Consider the following 15144-nt stretch of genomic DNA (forward strand, 5'->3'; position numbering starts at 1 on the left):
GTGAAGAGCGAAGCAGAGACAGCCCGTCCTCCTTCCTGCCCTCCCCAGTGTCATGCGGTTACTATTCTCGTTTAATTCTCACAACAATCCCGCAGGACCCGACTTTCAGATGAGATCCGAAGTCGCTTGTTCCATGTCACACTGCTAGGAGGTAGTGGAGTCCTGGTCTAAAGACTTGGAGTCCTCGCCCCTGGGGCGATGGGGCGCTTGGGCCTCCCGGACCCTGCCCCTGACCTGGTCTCAGCTTCCTCAATGCAGACGGATAAGCTGCAGCATGCAGGGCGCCAGGCAGCGCAGACAACTGGCCCGAAGCCACTGTGCGCTGGCTGCCCTGTGCAGTGTAAAGGACAGCGCACCAGGAGTCAGACCTGCACCTGCATCCCCACCTGCCCCCTCGCTGGCTGTCCTGAGTGACTTAGACGAGAGAAACAAAAGCGCGTTGTGAAGTGTAAAAGTTTCTCCTGACCTGGTTATTTTATTTTATTTATTTATTTATTTATTTATTATATTATTGTTGACAATATTACAGATGTCTCCCATTCTCTTTCTCCCCTCCCCTCCTCTTTAAAAAAAAAATATTTCACTGATATTTTACAGAGAGGAAGGGAGAGGAATAGAGAGAAACATCGATCAGCTGCCTCCTGCACGCCCCCCACTGGGGATGTGCCCGAAACCAAGGTACATGCCCTTGACCGGAATCAAACCCGGGACCCTTCAGTCCGCAGGCGGACACTCCATCCACTGAGCCAAACCGGTTAGGGCCCTTCCCCTCCTCTTTATCTGGAGTTCTTCTCTTCCCTATAGCCCCAGTCCATGGGCTTGACCGGGTTATTTTTAAAGGAGACCTGGTAGGGAGTTCTATATATACCTCCCCACATATGAATCCCAGGGTCCCCAGCGCACACACCGCACATGATGGGCAGTTTGGGAAGGTTGATAACAGGGAGGATGAGGATAGGTGTGACTGTCTCTGAAATTTGGACCTTTCCCAACTTTCTTGTCTCCAGGCCTTGGAACACACTGTGCCTCTGCCGGGAACATCCTTCCCCACTGTTTGCCGCTGTCATTCCTGGTCGCCCTTTAGATCTCCGTTCAGATAGCTCTTCCTCCAGGAGACTTCCTCCTGCCTCCCCAGGCTGGCTTGGTGACTTTCCTCTGTGTTCGCTGTTTCCTGGTCTTCCTTAACTGGATTGTGAGCTCTTGCTAGAAAGAGCTCAAGACACCATGTGCCTTAACTACCCAGCTAAGGAGTTCAGACTTTTTAGATAGACCCAAATCGGAATAGCTTCCTGTTGGAGTGTTGCAAAAAAGAGCTTCAGCAAGATTCAGAGAAGAGTGGCATTGGGGTGGATTGGGCAGGGAAGAAAAGAGCCGTGGGGAGGCTGTAATATTGCGCCAGAACATGCCAATTTAAGAAATACTGGTTTTAGAATGAGAGGGTTTTAACAATGAAAGGCAACTCATAGGTTGTCCAGTTCAACTTCCTTATTTAACTGATAAGAAAAAGGTTCAGAGACACTGAGTCGCCAGAGGCAGCCAAGCAAGTTAGGGGGTTGCTGAGACTACAGTCTTCCCATGAGGCTCAGTGTGGTCTCCACTCTCAGGGGCTTGGGATTCCCCCATAATGGGACCTCAGGTAGCGACATCTGGAGCCCTGTCCCCACAGAGGGTCCAGTGTAGAAGTTGCTGGGTGAGATATGCTTCCCCCAAGATTTTCTCTCAAAGTGTCTTTTTTATTATGGTCTTTTCAAACATACACAAAGTACAGAGAATGATCTAATAAATCATCACTTCCACAATCCTCAGCCTTTGATATCTTGTTTCTTTTACATTGTCCATACACACACCTTTATCCCACTGCTGTAGCATTTTAAAGTGACCCCAGACATCATAATTTCAATCAGAATTTTTCAGTATGTATCTTTAATTAACATTTTTACACACATATATACATATATAGAGAGAATTATAGATAAATATGTAATGAGATTTATAAAGGTTTATGTGTATAAATATATAATTCTCATTATCCCAGTAGTTCTATAGAGTCACTGTAAACACTGAATTAGTGAATACTGAAGCATTCCTCCTAGGGGAAAACATAGGGTTCGGTTCCTGCCAGTCTCTGGCCACATTTTCATCAACCATTCAATACATAACCTTGTTTTATTTGCGTTCCTATTGTAGAAATACTTAATTTAATATCGGTTGTTGGTTCATTAACATTAAACCCATGGCCAATAGCACTATAATGCATGCCTGAAGGAAGCTCAGCTAACACACGCATTTTCTCTGTAAGACACATCACACCTTCTTGGCTTAGGAACACTAGACGGCACTTCAGCACTCTTCTTGGGGTCCATTTTAAACAGCAAAATCACCAGAAAGCACAAAAATTCGAAAAATGGCCCTGGCTGGGAGGCTCAGTTGGTTGGAGCGTCCTCCCGGACACCAAAAGGTTGTGGGTTCGATTCAGCAAAATACAGGAGGCAACCGATCGATGTTTCTCCCACTTTCTCTTTCTGGTATTAATAAACATATTCTCGGGTGAGGATTAAAAAACATGGGAGAGCCCGGCCAGCGTGGCTCAGTGGTTGAGCATCGACCTATGAACCAGGAGGTCATGGTTTGCTTCCTGGTCAGGGCACATGCTGGGGTTTCAGGCTCAATCCCCAGTGTGGGGTGTGCAGGAGGCAGCTGATCAATGATTCTCTCTCAACATTGATATTTCTATCTCTCCCTCTCCCTTCCTCTCTGAAATCAATAAAAACAATTTAAGTTAAAAAAAAAAAGGCAAAAAACGTGGCACTAAAGAGACTGGTAAAAAACACATTTATGGAATGAGAGCTGAAACAAGAAGATAGTATCATCTGTTTACTGCAGCTGAGAATGTGCATTCTGGAAGACACATTTTTCTCCACTCTATGCCTGCATGTCTGTGAATGACCAAATACTGTGAGTATTGATTTTGATTTTACAAATAAAATGTAGCCAGTAGGTGAATTTGCAAATGCAGATTCCACCAATAATGAGAATATAACAGCCTTGTGGGATAGGTGTTCTCACCACTATTCTACGATTTCACAGTTGAGATTCCCTCCCTCACCCAAGTTCTCAGAGCAGTGGAGGCCAGACGAGGACCTAGATCCAGGGACTATGGGGCTTGCATTTATTTTGATCCATCACGCTGGATATGAGAGAGCAGTGCATTGTCAAAACACAGCTTTAAATATGGAAATACAAAAATGACGCAAGTGTCGGTGGGAGGTCGAGGAAGACTGGGATGGGTTGAAGGACCCAGGAAGCTGCCCGGAAGAGATGCCTTTGAGTGGAGCCTGGAAGGAGGGTTAGCCTTGGGAGAGTGAAGAGGCGGAGGGCAGGTGGGGTCTGGGGCATACGGCGGGTCCATGTGCCAGGCAAGTGTGGACTTTGAGGTCCCGGAGCGGGAGGCGCCGGGCCTGGCGGGGCTGGGCCGGCGGGGCTGGAGGTCGAAGCTGAAGATAAGATCCGAGAGGCAGGGCGGGGCCGCGTGGTGCGCGCGCTCGAATTCCAGGCTTGGCCGGTGGACTTTACACCGTAGACAATGGGGAGCCGCCGGCGTTTCTGAGCAGGGCAGGGCGGCCCCTGTGTCACCCATTGTTTTTCCCCCAGATTGGGCCGAACCCTGCAATACTTCAGCGAGGCCACTAGATGGAGATATTTTAGCAAATTTAAACCGCAGGGCCTCTGCACACCCCGCGGCGAGGAAAACAAACGCCGGGGCCGCGCCAAGCTTCCGCGCGCGTTTACTCGCAGCATGCGTAACGTGAAATGCGGGGATCGTGTAACCAGAATCAAATTAGGGACATAATTCAGCTTTACCTGGCCGGGGAACCCCAGATAACTTCACAGCTTTGAAGGCGAAAGGGTTCAGAGTGAGCAGGAAAGGCCAGACAGTTCTGACACGTACCCTGCGTACATTATCTAGCATTTAAGTCTCATTGCAGCCCTTCAAAGTAGGTGCTGTTAACCCATTTTTACAGGCAAGGAAACGGAGGTGCAGAGGGGTACATTTGCTCAATTCTTTACCGAGCTGACCCCAGACTAGGCAGGGGAAAGAGTTGATACCATGTGGTAAGAGGTGGGCTGGGCAAACCCCTGGCACATTGCTTTGCTGGGCCCAGGGTCCCTTTTGCAAAGGGTTAGGCGTTGCCTTTAGGTCCTACTGTGGCTGCGAGGAAAAAACGGTAGCATGGATGATGAGAGCAACTGGACTCCTTCCATTTGTACGATTCCGGGTGATTTTTAGAAATAGCCTCAATTAATTCTCTCATAATCCAGTGAGTTAGGGATTAGCACACACCCATTTTACAGATAAGAAAACAGATTTAGAGAGGTGAAATGAGTCGCCCAGGGTCTCACAGGGAGTCAGCATCAGAGGGGGATTGGATCTCAGGTATGCCTACTTCTGCCCTACGACTAACAACGAAGTACATTTGACTTCTGAGTAAATTTTCAAGAGAAATGTGGATGCCCAGAGACACACACAGAGTTTTAAAATCAAAGAATGGTGGTTTGTAATTAAAAAAAAAAAGGGAAACAACCTAAATGACCACCCCTAAAGGAATGGACATATAAAATTTGTTATAAAGGGTTCATAGAGTGGAATATTATGCAGCTTAAATTAAAAGGAATAAACTAGCTCTCTTATATACATATCAACATGGATAGATTAAAAAAAACATAATGGTGAAAAAGGCAAGACACAGAACAATATGAATCCTATGTACCATTTATGTAAATTAAAATACACAAAACAATGTAAAATGCTGAATATGGATAGGTAAGCTAAACTCAAATTAACAGGAAATCTGTGGGACTTGGGTAGTAGATAAGGGGACTTATAGCTTTATGGTTTGTTGCTTTTTTTCTTCTTTATTGATTTGAGAGAAAGAGGGAGAGAGAGGGAGAGTGATTTGCCGGTCCACTCATTTATGCCTTCACTGGTTGTTTCTTGTATGTGCTCTGACTGGGGATTGAACCCACAACCTTAGCATATTGGGCCGATACTCCAACCAACTGAGCTACCTGGCCAAGGCTTATGTTTATTTCTTAGAAAAAACAAACAAACCCTAGAAGCTAATATGGGAGTGGGAATATAGATGACTGTTAAATTATTTGTTTTTCTTTATCTGCTTTAATTTTTGCACAAGATAATTTGGGCAAACAAATAAATACAAAGATAGAATAGTACAAAAATCCAAATAATTTTTTGATTTGAAGATGGGGGTTGCCAGTGCTCTGGGATGGCATGAGAGGAACACAGATTTTAGCACTGGGAAGCACGGGCCTACACTCTGTTGTCAAGGGAATGTGGCTGATGGGATCCAACTCCTGGCATCCCACAAAAGGTCCCACCACCTGTGACTGCCCTCCCCACCAGGGAGAGACCGTGGGAACCGCACAAGGAAGACAGAGGGGACCAGGAGGAGGTGCAGGGGCCTGGGGAAGATATATTCCACTGTGGGGGCAAGATGGCTGGGTGTGGCCACACCCTCTGCTTCTCTTCCTCCCTCCCTTTCCTTTCATCATTTTCTCTGAACTCAGGGTCACATACGAACATTTAGTGTGTCCTTGAGGGGCCACACCCACTTTCCAGCACCAGGTGCTCCAACTGGAAACTAAGGGCAATTCTCACTTTGCCCATCTCCTCTGGCTGAGGTGACAAGCATGTCAAGTCGTGAGTGCTAATGTTCTTTGCAAACTGTCAATCACCACAGAGAAATAGAGAGAAATAAGGCCTTACTGCCTTTTCTCTTCCTTTACATTGGTCACATTACACCAATAATACGGGATACATAGAGAGCCTAGAACTTGCCTTGCATTGGCTCATTGTCCACTCATTTATTGCTCATGACAGCTCTTTTAGTAAGTACATTTATTCTTCCCATTCTGAAGGTAAGGAAAGCGAGTCAGGAAGTTAAGTAATTTACCCAAGATTACCCAGCTAAGAAGTGACAGAGGTAGGATTTAAAACCAGGTCTGCCTAACTATAGGGCCTCTGTGTTGCATTAATATAGTATGTTTTATGATCTCATATCTTATTCTAAAAAGGAGGTTCAGAGAACCTTCTCTCTCTCTCTCTCTCTCTCTCTCTCTCTCCCTCCCTCCCTCTTTCCCTCTTCCCCCTCATAAAAATCTTCTTTGTTCGAAGTTGCTTTTGTCTTGTGTGTGACCCCCACAGGTCCCCAACACTGAGCTCAAGATCATAAACCCTGGGTGTTTGAAGAAGTCTTTGGTTTGCTCACTAGAGAGAGGGGAGAATAGGCCAACATGGCCCAAACCTGGCTTTCCTGCTTGCCTGGGTACATCCACCTCAGATGTCAAAAGGTCTGAATTCCAGGCAAACCAGGAATAATGCTCCAGTCATCAAATTTGAAAACCAAAATTCAGCAAAGACATGTATTTGCTGCCAGAAAGCAAATAGCTTTTTCTTTACTTTCTCATTTTTTTTCGCCCAAACAAAACATCCTCTTATGAAATATGTCCAATTTGCAATATTTACTTTCCCTTTATTTAATAACAGGAAAGGGTTTGCTGGACTTTTGTTGATTTTTGCATTTCTTATTAAAATTCTTAAGGGGGTTTTGGGGGAACTTAATCAGCAAAAAAAGGAGGAGGAAAAAAAATCTCATCTGCATTCCACAGGCCTTATTAATGGAGGAAACTTGCTGTTTGTTTAAGAGCATTTTCTGATGGGAGAGGCCACCATCACGTGTTCCAGAGCCTTCCTCGGACTCTTTTTCTTGACTGTGCTTCCTTCTCCGCTGTCTCCAGGGCTCTGAATTCCTTGTGTTAAGCTTTCTGCTTGAGATGGAGCTGGGGTGTATGCTATACTGCCGGGCTGTGAGGAAAGCAACATTATGAAATGTACCAGCACAGTTTTTTGCACCCATGATCTCACTTCACCTCTGGTTAGCCCTCCTGGTAGCCCTCATTTGGCAGACGAGGACAATGAGGCTTGTAGTTTCTATTCCTTGGGATTAAAAGGAAAGGATTCCTAGTGTTTGTGGAGTCTTAGATCCAACTGAGTCCTCACAGCAACTCTCTGCAGACCATCTCCAGTTTGTAAGACTCAGAAAGGTAAAGTGACGTGCCAAAGGGCACACAGCTGGAGGGTTGCAGAGCTGGGATTTGAGCTCTGCTTCTCATGCTTCATCACACCACATCTTTGGGGCCAAGAGTGGCACAATGATTCTTGCAATGAAATACACCTCCCCACCCCCCGCAATTTAAAACCTCTCCCCCCAAGAGGTCTTGGTCTTCCCGTCCTTGGTTCCAGAACTAGACTGCAAATAACTTCAAGGGCTGTGTTTTATATTTTCACGCTACCAGAAGTATTTACATACCTTATATAACTATTATGTTTATTTCTAGAATAGTGCCTGTACAGAGTGAGTCTTAATAAATAGCATCACAGATTGTCATGTCCCAATGCTCTCCTACAGAGAAGGGAACCGAGGTCTAGAGAGAATAAAAATTTGCCAAGGCCCCAGAGTCCAGATCTCTGGTTCTCTCTGCATGGTGCTTCCCCATGAGCAAGTCTACAACAGCGACCTTGTTGTTCATCCAGTCCCTACTGCAGGTGGCACCATTCTGGATGGAGATTAGGACACCCAGATAAACCAAACATGGTATTTGAGGTCAACGTTCTCAGGGGCCAGCAGGGGAGGATACTTGGAAAAGTTACACTTTTTCTTCCTCATAAAAATGCTACAATTAGGGGTTTCAAGGAGGGATGGTCTCAGGAAAGACTCGGGGGAGGAGTGGACATTTGAGCTGGGTCTTAAAGAATGAGGAGGAAGTGGCCAAGTCAGGGAGGGCAACCCAGGCAGAAGGCCCTACCTGAGCAAAGACCTGGAGGTGTGAACACACACGGCACATTCAGGAACATCCAACAGTCTCCTGGGGAAGAGAAGCAAGCCGGGAAAGGAAAGTTTTTTATTGTGAAGTTGCCTGGAATGCTGGCTGTCCTTAGGAACTTGAATTTTATCCCATGGGTGGTGGGGACACAGGAGGGTTAAAGGAGGGGAGTGACTTGGTCAGATATGGTTTAGGAAGGTCACTCTGAAGGCCTGGAGTAAAGAGGACCAAGGGCTGAGGGCCACCAGGAAAGGGGCAGCTGCATGTTCCATGCCAGGGATACCCAGCCCTTGCCCACCTAAAATCCTCCGGTCCTTGAATGAAATCTTTCCTGTCCTTCCTGCTCCAGGCACTCTCCCAGACCACACACCTACCCAGAGCTATTTTTTAATTTTTATTTATTTAATCATTTTTCATTTTGGCTCTCTGATTGATTTTTTTTTCAACACTGTCTTCTAATTCACTGATTCGGTCCTCCACTTCCCCTAATCTGCTGTGTATTCCTTCCAATGTGTTCTTTATTTGTGTTATGTCATTCTTTATTTCTGTTTTCATAGTTACTATATCTCTTCTCATGCTGTTGAGCATCTTTAACATCATTATTTTGAACTCTATATCAGATAAATTTCTGATTTCTATTTCATTTCTCTCTTCTTCTGGAGAATTCTCTTGTTCTTTCATTTGGGGGTTTGTCTCCTCATTTTGGCTGCCTGTTTGGGTTTGTGACTATGTATTAAGTAGCTCTGCTATGCCTCTCAATCTCTAGTGTAGGACAGTGTTAAATCCCAGAGCTATTCTTACTGGTTCCTCTAGTTCTTATTCTTTGCACTATGCAATCAAACCTTCCTCTCCACTCTCAAAGTCCTCCTGGTGATGGAACTTAACCTTGTGGAGGTCAGAGACCCCTGGGGGAGGCTAAGATAAGGCTTGAAAACTGCACAAGTAGGTGAACATTCCAAATGTCGGATGTGTTGTGGAGACCCCCTAGAGCTGCTGCTTTCACTTATGGAATGTGGCAATTCCAAGAGAGTGAGGGAGGCAGACACCCCACAAGATGTCATCTTCACTCCGTAAATCCTTCCAACACGGGAAGGCAGTCCAAGGAGGCAAAGGAACTAGGAATAAAGATTGCCTTGAACGATCAAGCATACAAACCAGGAGGGAATCCTAAATGAATGTAGTAATGTTCCTAAAAAAGAACGTGTCCATCTGAAGAGGAGTTGGGTAGTCAGGGAGGCAGAGAAAAGAGAAAGAGGGAGGATGCGCTGGCCAAGGATATCATGATCCCAGCGGTAGGTCTAGCTTGTCCTGATGCGGTTAACCCTGGAATCCCATAACCAACCCCTCCCTTCTTTTCATTCTGTGCTAACCAAGCACCGTTCTGATTAGAATTTGGCTTCCCCTGGGGTGTGCCTATAGGGAGCTGGTGTGTTGGCTGGAGGACATGTGTATCCGGTCCCTTTGGCAGTTATATTTCTCGTTGTAAATTAGTAAATTGGGAACAGACAATTCGCAGAAGCAATACAAATGACTAATAAGCACATGAAAAAAATGTTCACCCTCACCAGTAGTCTAAGACATGTAAATTCAAACCAAAACCGAGATTGTTTTCTAACTATTAAATTAGAAAGGATTTCTTTTTTTAAGTTAACATATATTGCTGGGAAAGGGGTGGTGCAAGGGGCACTTTCATGTGCTGCTGGTGGAAACATAACGCTCCCTCCTGGGCTGGGCACCTCTTGGCCCCAGTGTGCATGTTCTTTAAACTCATGAATAGATCCATGCAATCTCACCTGCCTGGAAAGAATGGCTGGAGAGGTCTCTTTATAAATTTACTCACCTAATGTTTCCTGAGCACTTATGATGTCCTAGGCTTGCGAGACACCATTCAGGGTAGGGGTCACATAGAAATGTTATCCCAAATCACAATGGTGTCAGACTGGGAGGGAGACTAGAGGCTAGTTTCTTGGTGAGCTGGAAAAGGAGGAGATGGCAGGGAAGGTGAGGGGGAGGAGAATCTGGTAAACTCCATTTCTCCTTCACCACAATGCAAGTCTCCCTTTAGTTCCATGTCAAACGGAGGCTCTTGGTGGAAGATGAGGAATTTCCTAGAGTCGAGGCCTCCAAACTATGTACAATCCTAGAGCATCCCATGGAATTGGTCTGGGATGGGTATAGCCAAAGTATTTTTTGTTGTTGTTAATCCTCATCCAATGATATGTTTCCATTGATTTTTAGAGAGAGTGGAAGGGAGGGGGAGAGACACACAGAGAGAAACATCGATGTGAGAGATACACATCAATTGATTGCCTCCCACACATGCCCCGACCAGGGCTGGAGATCGAGCCTACAACCAGGTACATGCCCGTGATCAGAATTGAACCTGGGACCCTTCAGTCTATGGGATGACGCTCTATCCATTGAGCCAAACTGGCTAGGGCTAGCCAAAGTATTTTTAAAAAGTATCCTAGGCATTTCAAATGTGCAGCCTGGGTTGAGAACCACTGAGAAAATAAGAAATTCACACGGGGCATGGTTAAGAGCACAGGCTTTAGCACCACCAGACTCAGTTCAAGGGCCGGTCACTTACTGCCTGGGCCACCACTTCCCGTCTTTGAGCTTTGGTCCTCATCTCTGTAAAACAGAGATCACATATCTGCACATGTGGTGGCGAGGATAAATGAGGCAATGCATGTAAAGTGCTTGCCAGGATTCGATGATACTCATGGTTATGATTGTTATTGATCAGCCAGATACCATCCTATGTGACATCCAGGAGGAATAAGGGAGGGAGTCCCAAGATTTCTGAAAACTGCACAGGAGGAAAAATCCCAACTGAAACAGCTCTGACTGTTGACTTGGTTTTTTTTCTATGAACTGGGAGATGATTCCCAGGGCTTTACTTGAGCTGCAGAATTCTTGTCCCAGCTGACTTAGCAGATGGGGAAACAATGTGCGATTCTAGCCCAAGAAGCATAATGTAGGAAGAGATGGAGCTTAGCAGCATCAGGACTGAGCTGATATTTCAAAGTCAAGATGTACTGGCCTCCTTTCTGTGAAGACAGCAATTTAGAACACGGACCCTCAGACCTAATTATGCCAGATTCCACCACTACTAGCTGTGTGACCTTGGGGGAGTGACTTCACCTCTCTGCGCCTCAGTTTTGTGGTCTCTACCATGGGAATAATATTGGTTCCTGCCCAACTGGCTTTGGGGGAGGGTTAAACGGGTAATGCCGGTAAAGCTCTGAGCCCGGGATCTGGCTTATGTTAAGGCCTCCGTGAATGGCCGCCATATGGGCCTCTCCCCAGCCAGGAACAGCCCTTCCCACAATAGTTTGATTGCCTCGTGGCATTTTACTCCCCCCATCCCCTCCCCACACACGGGTCTTAGGGGTGTAATTGCTTATGTGTGTGTCTTCTCCAGCGCCTGGCCTGATCCATCCGTTTCTTCAGTTCCATGGTTCACTGTTACATTCAGCCACTGCTCAGGGAATGAGTGTGGAACTGAACTGACCCCTCTCCCTTCCCAGATAAGGAGACCGAGGCTCACAGAGGGGTGATGACAGGGTAGCTGAGGTCATGCCCTGGGTGCAGTGTCCTGAGGCCACTGGCTGAGAAAGGAATCTCAACGGGGGCCCACACCTGGGTAGAGGGACTGGGGCCTTTTTGGGCTTTGAACTTTAATGGGGGCTATGGAGAAAAAGGCGGCTGTAGACACTCCCTGGGGACTCCCACCAGAGGGGTGAGACTTTGCAGGTGGCTGGAGGACCAGGGTGAGCCAGGGGAAGGGGAGGTGGTGAGAGAGTAAAATTCACCCTATTACTGGTAGCATGACTCATCTATGCCAACAGGCTGATGAGACATAGAGAAACTTGGTACAGGAAGATCAGATGGGATAAGGCCTTTGAAAGTTCTTTGCAAATGGTAAATTCAAGGGGGGATGGGGACATATGTCATAATGTCAACAACTAAAAAAAAAAAAGAATTTAAAAAATGTGAAAAAAAGAAAATGATAAATCAACCTAAGAGCAGGGGCTGTGACTTCAATGGACCTGGATTCAAAGTCCACTTCTGGAACTTCCCTGTGACCTTGGGCAAGTGGCTTAACCTCTTGGAGCTTCAGTTTCTCCTTTGAAAGGAGGGGGAGGTAAACGTAACTGCCCCCGTGGGTTGCTCTAAGGATTAAATACCACAACGCAGATAACGTGGGTGGCCCAGAGCCCGGCACGTAGCCACCCATGAGAGTCACAGGGATGGTGAGGAAGAAGTTCAGAGGAAGGAAGTTCTTTCTCACGGCACCTTCCTATCCAATCCGTACCCATCCTTCCGCCTGGCCCGATTCCCCGGAGAGAAGGGCCTCTCCCTTCACACACTTTCAGCATCTTATCTAAGCCGTTCCCACAGCACTTATCAGATGAGGCCTGGCACCCACTGCTATTTAATGAGCATGCCTTATCGCCCTCCGTGGCCCGGGTCTTACTCATCTGTGCCCACTGCGCCCTTGACCCTTCCCAGAGAGATGTCAGCGCACGTTTGTGGACTGGCCAGAAGGCAGAAACAGCGGTTGGGTGGTCGCTGTCTTGGTCTTGATACCAGAAAAGAGTATGCCATTTGCACCGATGACGTGCAGAGGAGTTAAGAATTTGTATATATGTTGAAAAACAATCTATAGACTACTTTTGATTGGGACAATTTAATTCGTATTTTTTATGAATGCAGTCCCCTGTTTGTTTTGTGTTTAGGTTGTGACATAAAGTAAACGAATGAGAACTTCCCATATAACCACAGGGCAGTAAGTCCACCTAGAATGTTTGTTAAAGAGCCAGGCAGGGAAAGTTACAGAAAGCACTAAAGCTCGCCATCAGCAAAGGCCAGAACAGATACAAGGTATTACTCCCAAAGATTTGAGAATTCAAGATCTCTCACTGATATGCCCTGAGTGACATGACCCCCTCTAAGCCACAGTCTGGTCACCTCTAAAACGGAGGAAGCAGAGCTAACCTTGCAAGGGCCTCGAGGGGCCTGGTGAACATGTGCACAGAGCCGCACAGTGATGCCAGCTATTCTCACCGTTACTACTTGGCGATGATGCAAACTTAATGACGTCTGAAATGAGTCGTGCCTAAGAACATGACCTGTAGCTATGTCTAAGGGTGAACCCTGCCCAGTATCTCTTAAGTGGATAAACCTTTCAAAATCAAGAGTTTGGGAAGTAGAGTGGAAGACACAGAGGGGTGGTCGTCAGGCAGGGTGAGATCTCAGGGAAGCTAAAGCTTGGCTGCCAGGGTTTTCTTCAATAAGAAGGTTCAGGAACTACTTTGAACAGGCAACTAACCCTATGCTTTGCCCACTATTAATGACTCTGAAAAACAACCAACCAAGAATTAAAACCACCCGTCTCCTAAATATTCACTGATCGGAGAAGACTGTCCTTTCTTCCCTCCTTCCCTCCTCCCTTCCCATCCTCTCTCTCAACGCGAAGCCCCTTTCTGCTGGTAATTTTCCAAATTGAACCCTGCAGGACAAATGCTCACTGTGTTTCTCTTTCCTTCTCACCCGCCAAAGGGTAAATGCCCAGCTCCTCCGCTTCTGACCTGCAGCCAGTGTGACTGGCCTGAGACTACAGGCTGAAATGTCCAGGTCTGGCTGCCTCACCCTCGGGCCAGCCCTGTGCCCTCCCACCCTCTGCTGTCTCCTGGTTCAGGTGCAGTAGGAGCAGGTGACACTTCAGGCCCTGTGGCTCCGCCACTGTGACCCACCTGTGGCTCTGGAGCCTGACTGACTGGAGTTCCAATCCCTGCTCCACCACTTACAGCTGGGTGACCTTGAAGAAGGAATACACCTGCCACTGGGTACACAGGGTGATACTGGAATGTCCTCTTTTGGGTCATGGTGGGGATTAAATGAGATGCTACACCCTAAGGCGGATGCTTGGGCTGGCACACAGTGAGCACTCCATACATGTCCTACTATTGCTCTTACGCAAAAGAGGGTGCAATCACACATCAGACCAGCCTCACTCTGATGTGGGGCCCCATCCAGGGTCCACTCTCTGCCAGTTCATAAACGTGGCAGCCTTACTTGCCAGCGTTGTGGCATCTCATGATATAACATGTGTGAAAGCAGCTTCTAAAGAAGTTCATCCCAGGTCAGGACTGTGTACCCCCACCCCCTGGGCTTTCAGGGGTCCCCCGCCTTGCTGCAAGGGTGAACACGTCAAGCCATGCAGGTTGTGTAAATGAGCACATGCACAGCCTACAGGCACAGAGACTAAATAATGTTTTCAAATGCTGCCAAGCCAAACAAGATCCCACAACCCAACTCAGTCTAATTATGAGATTCCTTGTGCTGTGCTGCTTGCATTGGGCTTGGGTCATGATCCTCATCAGCACATGTATGTGAGTGTGTATATAACAGCTTCACAGATTTGTGCAGCCATCATCACCACAATAAGTTTTAGAACATTTTCAGCACCCCAAAAGTAACTCCCTACCCATAAGCTACTCTTCATTCTCCTCTCGCTCCAGCCCCTGGCAACCCCTCATTTACGTTCTGTCTTTATAGCTTTGCTTATTCTGGACACTTCACATACATGAAATCCTACAGTATGTGGTCTTTTGTCACTCCCTTCTTTCATTTTGCATAATGTTTTCAAGGTTCATTCCAAGTTATAACATCCATCAATGTTTCATTCCTTTTTCGATGGCCAAATAATATTGCATCGTATGGATAGAGTACATTCTGGTTGTTTCCAGTTTTGGGCTGCTCTGAACATTCATGCACAAGTCTTTGTGCAGATATATATTTTCACTTCACTTTTAAAAGTACCTGGGAAGGGGTGGCTGGGTCATATGGTAAAGAGTATATTTAGATTTATAATAAACCGCCAAAGTGCTTTCTCAAGTGTGTACTGCACCCTACTGTATTCCCATCGAAAGTGTCTGAGTGATAGTTTCTCTACATCCTCACCAGCACTTGCTGTGGTCAGTCTTTTTAGTTTCCGCTGTTCTGATGGGGGAATAGAGGTGTCCAGTAGTTTTAATGTGCATTTCCTTGTCCTCATTCTGAACCACTATGGTCAGTTGGCTGGCTCTGCATGGGACAGAGGATGAGGCAGGGACAGCACCAGCCCGTGAGGGGTCAGTTACTGCATTAATCTCTGCTTACCCCTCCAGGTAACAGAAAAGAGTAGATGCCAGTAGTGGAAAGTCTGCAAAATCAGACCAAGAAAAGAAAGAG

This window comes from Myotis brandtii, unplaced genomic scaffold (genome assembly GCF_000412655.1).
Source record: "Myotis brandtii unplaced genomic scaffold, ASM41265v1 scaffold312, whole genome shotgun sequence".
In the NCBI taxonomy this organism is placed as follows: Eukaryota; Metazoa; Chordata; class Mammalia; order Chiroptera; family Vespertilionidae; genus Myotis; species Myotis brandtii.